Source organism: Triticum aestivum, chromosome 3D (genome assembly GCF_018294505.1).
Source record: "Triticum aestivum cultivar Chinese Spring chromosome 3D, IWGSC CS RefSeq v2.1, whole genome shotgun sequence".
NCBI classification, from domain to species: domain Eukaryota; kingdom Viridiplantae; phylum Streptophyta; class Magnoliopsida; order Poales; family Poaceae; genus Triticum; species Triticum aestivum.
Window position 1 is genome coordinate 249777261 of NC_057802.1, and position 13810 is coordinate 249791070.

The following is a 13810-nucleotide window of genomic DNA, read 5'->3' on the forward strand; positions in this document are numbered from 1 at the left end:
CTTGGCAAAAATTTGAAGGACTGCATTCCGATACGTTGTCATCTTCGGGTCTTTGGCGTCAAATTCACCGTTAACTTGGGAGATAGCAAGGTTAGAATCACCTCAGACCTCGACGCGTTGAACGCCCATCAAGACTCCTATCCGGAGGCCATGCAGAAGGGGCTCGTATTCAGCTGCATTATTTGAGATCGGTGTACATGATATGTAGCATGTACCAAACGTTGTCGCCTGTTGGCGACGTGAGCACTACTCCAGCCCCTAGCCCAATGAGAATTTTTTAACAATCAAAGTACATGGTCCAGTGTGAATATGTGTTGTACTCTCTAGGGAGCTCGACTACTGTCCAGTCAGCCACGAAATCCGTCAGCACATGAGATTTAATAGCTTGGCGTGGACCACATGAAAATGCATCCCGTGGCATCCTTGTTGTTGATTTTGTCATTGAGGGGTACCTTCGATGCTACGGTTACCGAGCACTCCTGGAAGTAGTGCCGAAGTTTTTGTGATACCATAAAAACGGCATATGCTATCTTCTGATAATGTGGATACCGTGTCTTGCACGGAGTGAGGACTTCAGAGACGTAGTAAACGGGCCTTTGAACCTAGAACTTGTGGCCCTCCATATCTCGTTCGACCACAAGAACTGGACTGACTTCTTGGTTGGCGGTCGAGATGTATAATAACATCGGCTCACATGTGCCAGGTGCCGCAAATATGGGATTTGTGGCAAGGAGGGCTTTAATATCTTCCAGGGCGGCGCTACCTCGCTGGTCCACTTAAAGTATTTGTTTGTTTTAGCAGTCCATACATGGGTAGTGCCTTTTCCCCGAGTCTCGAGGTAATGTGGCTTAGTGTGGCCATGCAGCCTGCCAACTTTTGGACGTGTTTGAGCTAGGTTGGCACCTCTAGTTGGGCCAAGGCTTGAATTTTGGCCGGGTTGGCTTCTATTCCTCGGTTGGACACGATGAAGCCAAGGAGTTTGCCCACCGGAACACCAAAGATGCATTTCTCCGGGTTAAGCTTGATTTGGTATTCCCGAAGACTGGCGAATGTTTCTTCAAGGTCATCAACCAGCTGGGCGACGTGTTTGGTTTTGACAATCACATCGTTGACATAGGCCTCTATGGTTTTATGTATTTCTTCAAACAAGTCTAGATCATACGCTGGTACGTTGCGCCAGCGTTTTGTTGTTCGAAAGGCATTGTGTTAAAGCAGAATGGCCCATTGGGCGTAATGAATATGGTCGCAGCCTGATCGCATTCTTTCATCTTTATTGATGGTATCCCGAGTAGGCGTCTAGGAAGCACATTGAGTCGTGCCCTGCTGTGGCGTCCATGATCTGGTCAATGCATGATAAGGGAAAAGGGTCCTTGGGGCAAGCCTTATTAAGGTCTATAAAATTGACACAAAGGCACCATGACTTATCCTTCTTAGGTACCATGACCAGATTAACAAGCCAGTTGGGGTGTTTTATGTCCCTGATGAATTCGGCTTCAAGTAGTTTAGCCAATTCCTCGCCCATAACTTGATGCTTGGGATTTAGAGAACCGCCGAAGTGCCTATTTGACAAGTTATAGCCTTTTAAGATGTTGAGCCTTGTTCGGAGAGTCTTCATGGAATCCCCGACATATCCGAGGGGTGCCAGACAAATATATCCTAGTTTTCTCTAAGTAAGTTGCGTAGAGCTTCGTCAATTGCTGGCTCAAGCTGTGCCCTGATCGACGTTGTTTTACTTGGTCAGTGGGGTGTACTTGAAATTTGACAATGTTGTCGGCTGGTTTAAATGAGGTCGACTTTGGCCGCTTGTCGAGGATGATATCATCCCAATTAACTGTAGCCTGTAATGATGTCAAGCCGTGAAGGCCTCGGATAGTGACTCGAGGGCGAGTGACGCTGTTTTGTTTTTGGTTTTAAGTGCTTTGTCAGGGTTGCTTGAGATGGTAATTATCCCATTTGGGCCCGACATTTTGAGCTTCTTCTAGCCGTAATGTGGAACCACTTGAAACTTTGGAAAGGTGTCGCATCCTAGAAGGGCATGATAGTCACTTTGGAAGGGGACGATATGAAATGTTACCTCCTCGAATTGATCGTTTTCGGGTGTGCCAAAAACCACGTCCAAGGTTATTTTTCCGAGGCACCGTGCCTCCCATCCAGGTATCCCTTTAAAGGTAGTTTGGCTCTGTTTGATGTGCAATTTGTCAATTTGCATCTTGTCTAGATTGTCTTCTTAGATGAGGTTTAAATTGCCGCCTTCGTCCATTAGCACCTTCCAAAGCTGTCAACCGCTAACGATTGGGTCGAGGACCCGAGCGGCTGGGCACCTGCCCGGTGTTCTCCTTGGTTGATCCCTGTGGTCAAAGGTGATTGACATGTCTATCCACGCACTCGGAGTTACTATGTGCTGAATGGAGCTGATTTCTCGAAGAGCTCGCTTCCCCTATTTTTTACGCAAAGGCTTCATTGATCATCAGAACCTCCTCATCATCCAAGGACTCCTCCACATACCTTTTCTAGCCTGCAAGGAGGGCTTCGCCTCCCTTAGCTACCTGCCTCACCACCCAACAGTCAAGAAGACTGTGGGTTGGGCTAGTATTTAGCATAACGGAGTGTATGGGGCACGGTTTATCCAGCAGATCGTCGAGGGCAGTCTTGCATCCAACAGCGGGTTTCCTCTTTTTGCGAGGTTGGCCGACTGATGATGGCTATGCATGGTGATCATGCTGGAGTGTGATCCTATCATAGTTTAAGATTCTTTCATAGATTGAATCTGTCTGCTTTTCCCGGGCCAGCCAGATGCTACTTCTTGAGCTTGCGTTGGTTTTTCCCTTGAAGAGGAAAGGGTGATGCAGCAAAGTAGAGACAAGTATTTCCCTCAATTAAGAACCAAGGTATCAATCCAGTAGGACGAACACACAAGTCTCCAATAGTTGTACCTGCACAAACAAACAAATACTTGCACCCAACACGATAAAGGGGTTGTCAATCCCTTCACGGTTACTTACAAGGATGAGATCTGATAGTGATAGATATAAAAGATAAGTAAAAGGGCATAATAAAATAAAAGTAAATAAATTGCAGCAAGGTATTATTGTGTTTTTGATTTTGTAGATCCGCAAATAATATGATAAAAGATAGACCCGGGGGCCATAGTTTTCACTAGAGGCTTCTCTCTTGAAAGAAAGCATACGATGGTAAAAAAATTACTATTTAGCAATTGATAGAAAAACGCATAGTTATGACGATATCCAAGGAAATGATCGTGTATATAGGCATCACATCCGAGACAAGTAGACCGACTCCTGCCTGCATCTACTACTATTACTCCACACGTCGACCACTATTTAGCATGCATCTAGTGTATTAAGTTAACAAGAATGGAGTAAGGCCTTAAGCAAGATGACATCTAATACGATTCAACATATCTATAATTTTTTATTGTTCCATGCTATTATATTATCAATCTTGGATGTTTTGTATGCATTATCATGCTATTTTATATAATTTGTAGGGACTAACTTATTAACCTAGTGCCCAGTGCCAGTTGTTGTTTTCCCCTTGTTTTTGTCTTTACAGAAAATCAATGCCAAATAGAGTCCAAATGGAATGAAACCTTTTGATGACTTTTCTTGGGCCACAAGACACCCTGGAAGCTTCGGGAGGAGGCCAGAAGGGCCACGATATGGTGACAAGCTTAGGGGGGCGCCCCCAAGCTTGTGGGCCCCTCGTGGCTCCTCTAACCCTAATTTTTCTTCTATAGATAACCAAATATTCCTCGTAGACCAGGGGACACACCAAAAACACTTTTCCGCCACCACATGTTTCTCTCTTCAGGAGATCCCATCTGGGGACCTTTTCCGGTACTCTGCTGGAGGGGATTCGGTCACGGAGGGCTTCTACATTAACCTTCCTACCCTTCTTATGATGTGTGAGTAGTTTACCACAGACCTACGGGTCCATAGATAGTAGCTAGATGGTTTCTTCTCTCTCTTTGATCTTCAATACAATGTTCTCCTCGATGTTCTTGGAGATCTATTCGATGTAATCTTCTATTGTGTTGTGTTTGTTGAGATCTGATGATTTGTGGGTGATGAGGACATCAATACCTTTGTTACACCCACAACCCCTGCTGCTATACATACTGGACCAATTACTAGAGCTCGTGCACGCCAATTAAATTAGCAGGTACTTTTGTTTCTTGGTAATGATCCTAATGTTCAAGAGAATATGATGCTGCCTAAATTGGATATATTTGTCTTGCTTACAAATGAAGGGCCTAGCTTGGACACGAAGGATGGACATTGGAGCAAGACCAAGTATGGAGATGATGGCATGCGTAAGGCGAACAAGAACGGAGTTACAAGTGATGATTTCAGGACTTTGAAGCTACCATAATGAGTGCATGAAGCCTTAGACGGAGTATACAACATGCAACTTCATAAATTTCGTCCAGAGGCTATTATAGGTGTTGCATCACCTTATTATAGGGCCAGGCCCATTTAATTTTGAAATACAAAAGTACAGGTTGTTTTTAGAGTCCGTATTTGTGAGAAAAATAGAGCTATGTTTGGTTTTGGACCCCTCCTAAAAGGGGACACGAAATCCCCCCCTCTTCCTCCATATATAAAGCCCTTACGATGTCGTTTAGACTTCGGGTTTTGTTTAGATTAAAGTTCGCCATAGTTGCAACTTCGCCTACTTCGTTTGTGTTCAACGACCAGACCGAGACGTCATAGAAACCCACTTTAATCAATAAATCTTTCCTCTTATATCCGCAATATCCAGATTGCAATCTCAGTTTCTTGCTTGTTCTTTGTTTGCCCGCAGGAAATAGACCCTCGTGGTCAGGTTGATCATGCTCCGGCGTAGTCAATAACCTCTCAGAGTTGGTTTAGCGATTGCTAAGGTGCGATGTCTTTGCACGTTCGTAGTCGGATCATCAAAGTCTACTCCTCCGAAAATGATAATCACCATCTCATCGAAATATGGGACACTATTGCCTCTATCAAGTGGTATCAGATTTCCAGGTTGCTCGGTGAGATTTTCTAGTTTTTCATAGTTCAGATCGAGTCTGTTCTTCATACCTACAGTCCCCAAAAAAGCCAAATTTTATTTATTACGGTTAGTTCATCATATCCGAACCAATCTGAGCCTTTGCATAATCTTTTCAGGGTTTTTGCTTTGTTAATTTGCGGTTGCATCATCGTGTCGAGTGGCTGGTCTTAGCGTCTAGTCCTTTAGAGTTCCGAGTTCTGTTACAGTTTGTCACGCCGCCGTCACACCATCTTCATCGTTGTTGCCATATACCACTACCACCAACATCTTCCTTACCGCTGCCATATACATCCGCTTGTCCACCACTGATCCGAGTCCACATATACATCTGCATGTCCACCACTAATCTAAGACCACATATGCCTCTGCCTGTCCACCACCAATCCGAGTCCACATATACCTCTGCCTGTCCAGCACCAATCCGAGTCTTTTCATATTAGGTTTGTTTTCGAGATCCATCTATTTTCAGATTTGTGTTTCCTTGCCTGAGCAGGTTTCAAGAAGAATGAGTCTGGAGACCCCCGGGCAGTTTTTAGGTCAAATTTCAGCAGGTGAAAATATTTTTCCCTATCCTGTTTTTAGGTCCCAGGGAGCGTTTTGAGGCACTCGCCATCATAGTGATTTTTTGTCGCACTTTTTGGTCGTTGCTGCCCTGATTTCTGAAAAACAATAGTCAAAAAAAATTGTTCCTATCCTGTTATTTTGACTTGGGAAGAGTTTAGAGACACTCGCCATTATAGTGTTTCTCGCAAAAAAAAGAGCGCAAAAAAGAGCGAGAAAAAAAATCATAGTGTGCTTTTTCCCTTGTTTACATGTCGCGCCGTGCTTTTGTTAGTGTTCTAGGCTCGCGTCTCTAGTACGGTCTAGCCTAGGACCAGCACAGTACAATCGTTGAGTGTTTATTCAACTTTGCATCTCTGAATTGATTATTGCTGACATTTTTGCTACCATATCATAAACCATCCCAGCTCCACATACATCAACATCATGCGTTTGACACCACCTGACAATCGCTCTGTCCAAGCTTTAAGAGTTTTCACTACAACGGTTGCCAATCACCACGTGCTGCTGGGTAAGAACTAGTAAAAATTTGAGATTTTTTTAACGGATTTGTTACACCCAGCACTTTCTAGTAGTCTGTAGGATCATATTCTTGTGTGTTTCTATTGCTGCTAACCATGACAGGACCACAAGCCGACGAGATTGACTGGGAGAACATGACGAAGACTTAGCTTCATGATAAGTTTGAGCAAATGTTGAGTCAACAGGTGGAAAACGTGATGGCCAGCTTTGGAAAGGCACTGGCGAGGATTGATGACATTGAGAAGACCATTGACACCAAGTTGGACGCCAAGTTCGATAAAGTAGTCGCTCGTCTACCACAACCACTACCCGCATCAATTGCACCATTGCAACAACATCAACAACCACCTCCACGTCGCGATCCAGAAGGGCGAGCGCAGCGTGTTCCTCTTGAGACAGGACAAACTTCTGGTGCCGCTGCTACTGCTATTGATGCTTCTATAACTCCTGCTGCTACTATCGTGGAGGAGGACTATTACGAGGACGAGGTTGATCAAAATCAGAACTAGGTGCAACCACCAGCACCACCACCACGAGGTCGTCCTCATGCATATAATCGCAACGGTAGGGTTGCACCACCACCTCATGTACGAGATCATGACCATCTACCTAAACTGAAATTGAATATTCCACCATTTGATTGTAGATATGTTCCTAATATTTATTTTACTTGGGAGTTAGAAACTGAACAACATTTTACAAGTTTACAATATCCCGAGGAGAGACGTGTTGCTACTGCTATTTGTGCTTTCACTAGTTTTGCATGTGTATGGTGGTCTGAACATTGTAGATTATATCCTATTCAAGCTAGTTGGGCTGCTTTGAAATGTGCTATGCGTACTCGTTGGGTTCCACCATATTATCAACGTGAATTACTTCAAAAACTGCAGCATTTGAGACTAGGAAAATATTCTGTAAAGGAGTATTATCAACAATTACAAATTGGCATGATTAGATGTGGTATTGTTGAGGATGATGAGGCTATGCTTGCACGTTTTATGGGTGGATTAAATAGAGAGGTTCAGACCATTTTAGAGTATAAGGAGTATAACCATATCACTCGTTTATTTCATCTTGCTTGTAAAGCTGAACGTGAAGTGCAGGATCAACAGGCCTTGGTGCAAACTAACTGTTCTCCAGGTTGACCTTCATCATGGACACCGCGTGCATCCTCTACTTCCATACGTTCTACTGCACCGGCACCTCCGTCAGCTGCCACCCCCAACCGTGATACAAGAAAGCCGGCACAACCACCACTATCTGCCAGGAGCACACCTTCTGGGCCTCCACAGAGCTCTTCTTCATGCATGGCATCAACGGGGCAAACACGTGATATTATTTGTCATCATTGCAAGGGTAGAGCTCATTATGCGAGAGAGGGCCCCTCTAATCATGTGATGATTGCTACTGAGGATGGTGCGTATGAGTCTGCTAGTGACTATGATGAGGAGATTTTGGCTCTAATTACAAGTGAAGAACACGGTGGAGATGATTCTGAATAAGATACGCAATACATGGCTTCTGAAGACGCTGACAGGCATGAAAGTTTAGTTTCCCAACGTGTTTTGAGTGTGCAGGTCACACAAGCTGAGCAAAATCAGAGGCATAATTTGTTCCATACAAAGGGAGTTGTGAAGGAACGTTCTATTCGCGTCATCGTAGATGGAGGGAGATGCACCCATTTGGCTAGCATGGAGATGGTGGAGAATCTATCTCTCACCACCAGACCACATGCGCATCCTTACTACATTCAACGGTTCAACAACAATGGCAAGGTTAAGGTAACACATATTGTTCGTGTGCATTTTAGTATAGCTACATATGCTGATTATGTTGATTGTGATGTGGTACCCATGCAAGCTTGTTCCTTATTACTTGGTAGTCCATGGAAATTTGATAAAAAAAATTGTACACCATCACTACAAAAAAAAGACACATCCGTGACATTTTGGGCCGAACGAAAGAAATTTCTGTCTTGCTTGTGACACTTCTATGACGATAATTGTGACAAAACCCGGTATCATCATAAATGTGGTGGGCTCCTACTTCTATGACAAAAAATCATGACAGAAAATGGGCTTTTCATCCTGGGCGGGCCGGATACGCAGTTGCATGACATTCTTTGGGCCGTCCATGATGGAAAAAACCATGGTAGAAGCGAGGGCGCGGAAAATATCGGTGAGTTCCCAGTACGGTGGGTGGTCAGGGGCCGAGCGATATGCGCGTTTCTCTCGTACACGTACGCGTGTGGGTGCGAGGCGTTGGGCTCTAACTGAACCCGAGCGATTGCACTGCAGGCTACGCGTTACTAAACCCGAGCGATCGATCGATCCCTTGCTGTTAACTGAACCCGATCGAGCGATTCCTTCGCTACTGCTACTAACTGAAGCTGATCGAACCTGTTGCCTCTTGATGAACAGTGAGCATTGTTGGGGGTTTGGATGAACAGTTCCCGGTGGGGGGTTGGATGAACAGGAACACATGGTGGTAGACGCCGTTGCCGCTGGATGAACAGGACTCCGGTCGATCGAGCCAATGGATGAACAGGACCCCGCGCAGGGGTGGATGAACAGGACCCCGTGGAGGGCTGGATGAACTGGACGACCCCGTGGAGGGCTGGTTGAACAGTAGCCGGTGGAGGGCTGGATGAACAGTAGCCCGTGGAGGGGTGGTTGAACAGGACCCCGTGGAGAGGGCTGGTTGAATAGTAGCCGGTGGAGGAGCAGTGGAGGCTGGATGAACAGGAGCCCGTGGAAGGTGGAGGCTGGAGGAGGTCGACGGTGCATGAACAGTAGCCCGTGGAGGCTGGAGGAGGTCGACGGTGGAGATGAACAGTATCCCATGGAGTCCTGTTTTGCGGTACGCCACACCCCTCCCGATTAACAGGACCCCCGTTTCGACCGTCGCGCTCCAACACAAGTCCGTTTCCTCCGTTTTGCAGTACGCCACACCCCTCCCGATCAACAGGACCCTGTTTCGACCATAGGAGGTCCGTTTCCTCCATTTTGCGGTACGCTAGACCCCTCCCGATGAACAGGATCCCGTTTCGACCGTGGCCGGTCGAACACAAGGTCGTTTCCTCCGTTCTGCGGTACGCCAGGCCTTGTTTCCATCGGCTGTTCCGTCCAACCGGTTGGCTCCCGATGAACAGCATGCGTTTCGTTGCCTCCCGATATACACAACGCATTTCGTTGCCTCCCCATGAACACGACAACGACGCAGTTTCTCCATTCTGTCCCAGCCATGTACACGAGCCTTGGTCGTACGTATGCGCAAGTAGGCGTTCGAGACCCCGCTCGTATGTACGTACGTGGCCATATTTATTTTCTTGCACCCTGGCCGCTGTACGTACGTGTACATGCTACGTGCGCGCCTCTACTACGACACGTGCGCGCCTCTACTACGACACGTGCACGCCTCTACTATGACACGTGCCCTTCCTTACACGGCCACGGTTCATCACTGTAGCCTGCAGACAGACCGATCGTATGTACGTACACGTGCGCGACCAGAATGACAACGCTACGTACGCTTTGACCAAGTGGGTCCCGACTATCAGGCACTTCCTTGCATGCGAAGATGTAGCTGGTGGGTCCCAGCTGTCAGGGGGCGAATCATTTTTTTGCCCATAATATGGACGCACTTCCTTGCGTGCGAAGATGTAGTTGGTGGGTCCCAGCAGTCAGGGGGAAAACATTTTTTTCGTGAAATACGGTGGCCCGTCTAGTGGGTCCCTGCTGTCGGGTGGAGGAATAACTATTTTGCGCGTAATAAGGAGGCACTTCCTTGCTTCGGCCGTGGACCCAGCTGTCAGCCTCTCCATGTACAGTACTCTTCCGATGGAAGTCGTTCGTGCACCACATTGACCACGCCACGTCGAGAGCACCAGGGATGTGGACGACGACGAGGCCTAGGAAGGGGACGACGTGGATCCGGGGAAGACGCGGCAGTGGATGCCCACGCGGAGAGGAGTACGAGGGTTCACTGGTTCGGCTGCGGTGTGAGGCTGCCATCGCCGCAGAATAACAGGGGGTGTGGGTGAGTAGAGGGATGGCCTGGCCAGTGGTGGGAGTAGTAGGGGGCGGTGAGGCCTCCGCGGCATCACAGCCGGCCATGGGAGGCAGGAGCACCCGGCACGACCGGCGCTGGTTTGGGCGGCTGGAGCAAGAAGACCATAGGTTGAAGAAGCACTACGATCGTAGGATGGACATCGTACGGTCACTGGAGCTAGAATCGTTCATATTGACTAAGTTGACAAAGCCCTCCGTCCCCGTTAACTTAGTAGGCCCACAAGTCAGCCTCCCAATATGGTGGGTCCTAGCTAGGAGGGGGTATTCATTTTTTTTGTGTAATAAGGAGGCACTTCCTTGCGTGCGAAGATATAGCTGGTGGGTCCGACCTGTCAGCGGGGGAAACATTTTTTTCATGAAATGCAGAGGCCCTTCCGGTGGGTCCCAGCTGTCAGGTGGTGGAATCATTATTTTGTGCGTAATATGGAGGTATTTTCTTGCGTGCGGCCGTGGACCCAGCTGTCAGCCTCTCCATGCAAAGTCTACTTCCAATGGATGTCGTTCGTTGACCATGTTGACCACTCCGCGCCGAGCGCATCCAAGGTGGTGGACGACAGCGAGGCCCTGGACAGCAACCAGCCGGAGATGGGAAGACGCGGGAGTAGAGTCGCAGACATCAAGGTGTACGAGGTTTAACTAGTTCTAGTGCGGTGTGGTTCGGCAGTCGGTGGAGAAGAACATGAGGTGTGGAGGGGTGGAGGGATGGCCTGGCCAACGGTGGGGTAGCGCTTCACATTGAAGCATGCTTGTCAGCGTTCTGGGAACGGGGGTCCCCAGACTTGCCTGCCTGCGGCCCAAGGCATGGCTCTGCGAGCGGGCCCGTACGGCCCATCTTCATCAACAAGGCATTCCAGACCCTCGCGAGGCGAACGACACAAGACCTCCTCAGGAGCGGCCTCGCTAGGCTAGCTCGCGAGGGGCGGAGAGATCAAGGCAAGGCAAACCTCACGAGGTTCACGTGACGTGAGCCATGACGATCGAGATCAAGCGGGCGCCAGGCGGGCACCAGCGCGTGCAGTGTCCTTGTTTCCTCTTTGGTGCTAAGGGAGCAAGCGCAGGCGCGGAGTACCGAGGTGTCAAGCAAAGGTTTCCATATCGGTGCAACGAGACCAAGACCAGCAGGACGGCAAGACGGAGGTCACCATGGAGCCCAAGGCGGCGTCACCACCAGAGCCTTTGGCAGGCGAAGACTGCTTTTGTCAGGATAAACTGTACTAGCTGTCCCCTTTCAAATTGGCCGTTGTTGGCTCCCTTCCCGCTCAATATTTGGGGAGAGGACCAGGGCCTCTATAAATAGGACTAGCCACCATAGTAGGGGACGGATGCAGATCATCGTCACCCACGCAAGTTCACCAAGCACAAGAACACCTCAACCTCAGGAGGTTGTTCTTCCCCTTATACTGTTCATCCTCAGCCCAAGAGGCAATCCACCACCACCACACTAGAGTAGGGTATTACACCACAACGGTGGCCCGAACCAGTATAAATCTTGTGTTCTTTGTGTTGCGAGTTCGTCGAGTTTGTCCGTGAGATCTTAGCGAAGCTAGGACGTGGATTAGTAGGGGAAGATCTTCGTGCGCACCCCAGTGTTCGAACCTTGAGGGATTTGCCAGAACCCCTGATCCGACATTTGGTGTGCCAGGTAGGGGTGCTCGCTTCGCATCCCGTTGCTTCATCGTCTCCATGGCGGCCGGGCGGCCCTCGCCACCTGCGTCGCTTAGACAGCTCCCATCAGCGGGCCACCCTGTCGTTCTCCATCGCCTGCCGCCAACGCCGCAACCGGCTCGGTGGGGAATGAGCAACAGGCATCCTCGTTGCACCCCTCGGTGCGGCAGGACGGCCGCACCGCCACTCCATCACTAACTCCCGCTGGTTCGTCCTCTCACGCTCGTCGCGCTCCCACGGACGCACGGGCCGCGCTCCTCATGGTCTACGAGCTCCTGTGCTACCGCCCAGTCGACGACCTCTACAAGGACTGGCTCGACCGCATCGCCGAGCTTGTCAGCACAGCAGGGGGCTCCCCTGCACCGTCCCTCTTGCTGCCTCGCCCTCCACTAGCTACGGGCGACGTAGCTCATGGAGCACCTCCACCACCTCTGCACCAAGACGGCGCCCTGGCGCCAAGGCGCGCAGTTCCACGGCGCGACCCACCACGTCCGGCACCCGCGCGTGAAGAAAGAAGCTGTCAAGAAGTCCCTCGACCGCAAGAGAACGCTCCACCACTCCCTGCACCTCCGCGTCCGGGCCCCACGCCGCTTGCCGTGGCGGTGCGCGGGCGCTAAGACCAAGCTCCACCTCCAAGACGGGCCTCGGTGACCACGGCTGGCTGCCGCGCCTTCACCCCCGAGCTGCGTAGCGTCGCCTGGCTGGGTAAGTTCAAGCCGGATCTGCCTCCTCACTACGACGGCACGCCCGACCCCGCGGAGTTCCTGCAGCTCTACGAGCTGACCATCGAGGCGGCCAACGGCGACGAGAAAGTCATGGCGAACTGGTTCCCCATAGCGCTCAAAGACGGCGCTCGTTCGTGGCTCCTGAACCTGCCTCCAGGCTCGATCTCCTCCTGGGACGAGACGCGCAACCGCTTCGTCGCCAACTTCCAGGGCACTCACGACCACCCACCGGCCGCGGGCGACCTACGCCGCGTCAAGCAACAACCAGGAGAGACCCTCCAGAAGTACATCCAGCGCTTCAACAACGTTCGCCTCAAGATCCCCAAGGTGACGGACGAGGCCATCATCTCCGCGTTCTCTGATGGTGTCCGCGACATTAAGATGAAGGAGGAGCTCGCCATCCACGAGGAGATGTGCACGTCTCTGGAGCTGTTTAACCTGGCGACCAAGTGCGCAAGAGCTTAAGGGGCGTCTCTCCCTCCTCGAGCTCCCAGCTATGGACCCAGAGGAGAAGAAAGCTAAGGCCAAGGACGTGAAGCGCAAGGGAACAGCCGTGCTCGCGGCGGAGCCAGACACCAAGCGCGGCAGAGACCAGCCCGAGTCATCCAAGAGCAGCCGACCGTTCTGCGCCTTCCACAACCTGCATAGCCACAACACCAGCGACTGTCAAGAGCTCAGAGCATTAGAGAATGACGCTTCGGTCGACGCCCCAAGCGCAACGACCGGGGCTACGACCGAGGAGGAGGACGCGGTGGCGGACGCTGGGATGACCGTGGCCCGCGCCAGGAGTGGCGCGGCCGGCCTCGTGAGGACCGCTGGCAGGATCAGCCTCGCGAGGGCGCCTGGAGGGGCCAGCCACGTGAGGATCGTCCTCAGGGCAACGCCGGTCTTCCTCCATTACCTCCACCACCAAGAAGGAACGACGACCACCATCAAGACGAGGGGGCTGGGGGCTTCCAGGAGCCGCGTGCTATCGCCTGCATCTTGGGCGGAGCTCAGGCCTCAGCCTCGCAGCGTATCTTCAAACAATTTTCTCGTGAAGTGAACGCAGTCCTCCCCAAGCTTGAAGCCACACGCCCGCTCAGGTGGTCCAAGTGCGCCATCACCTTCAGTTCGGCAGATCAGCTCAAGTTTGCGGCCACTGCTGGCGTTCTCCCCATGCTCTGTTCACGAGTCATCAGCAATGTGCAAGTCACCAAGACTCTCATCGGCGGC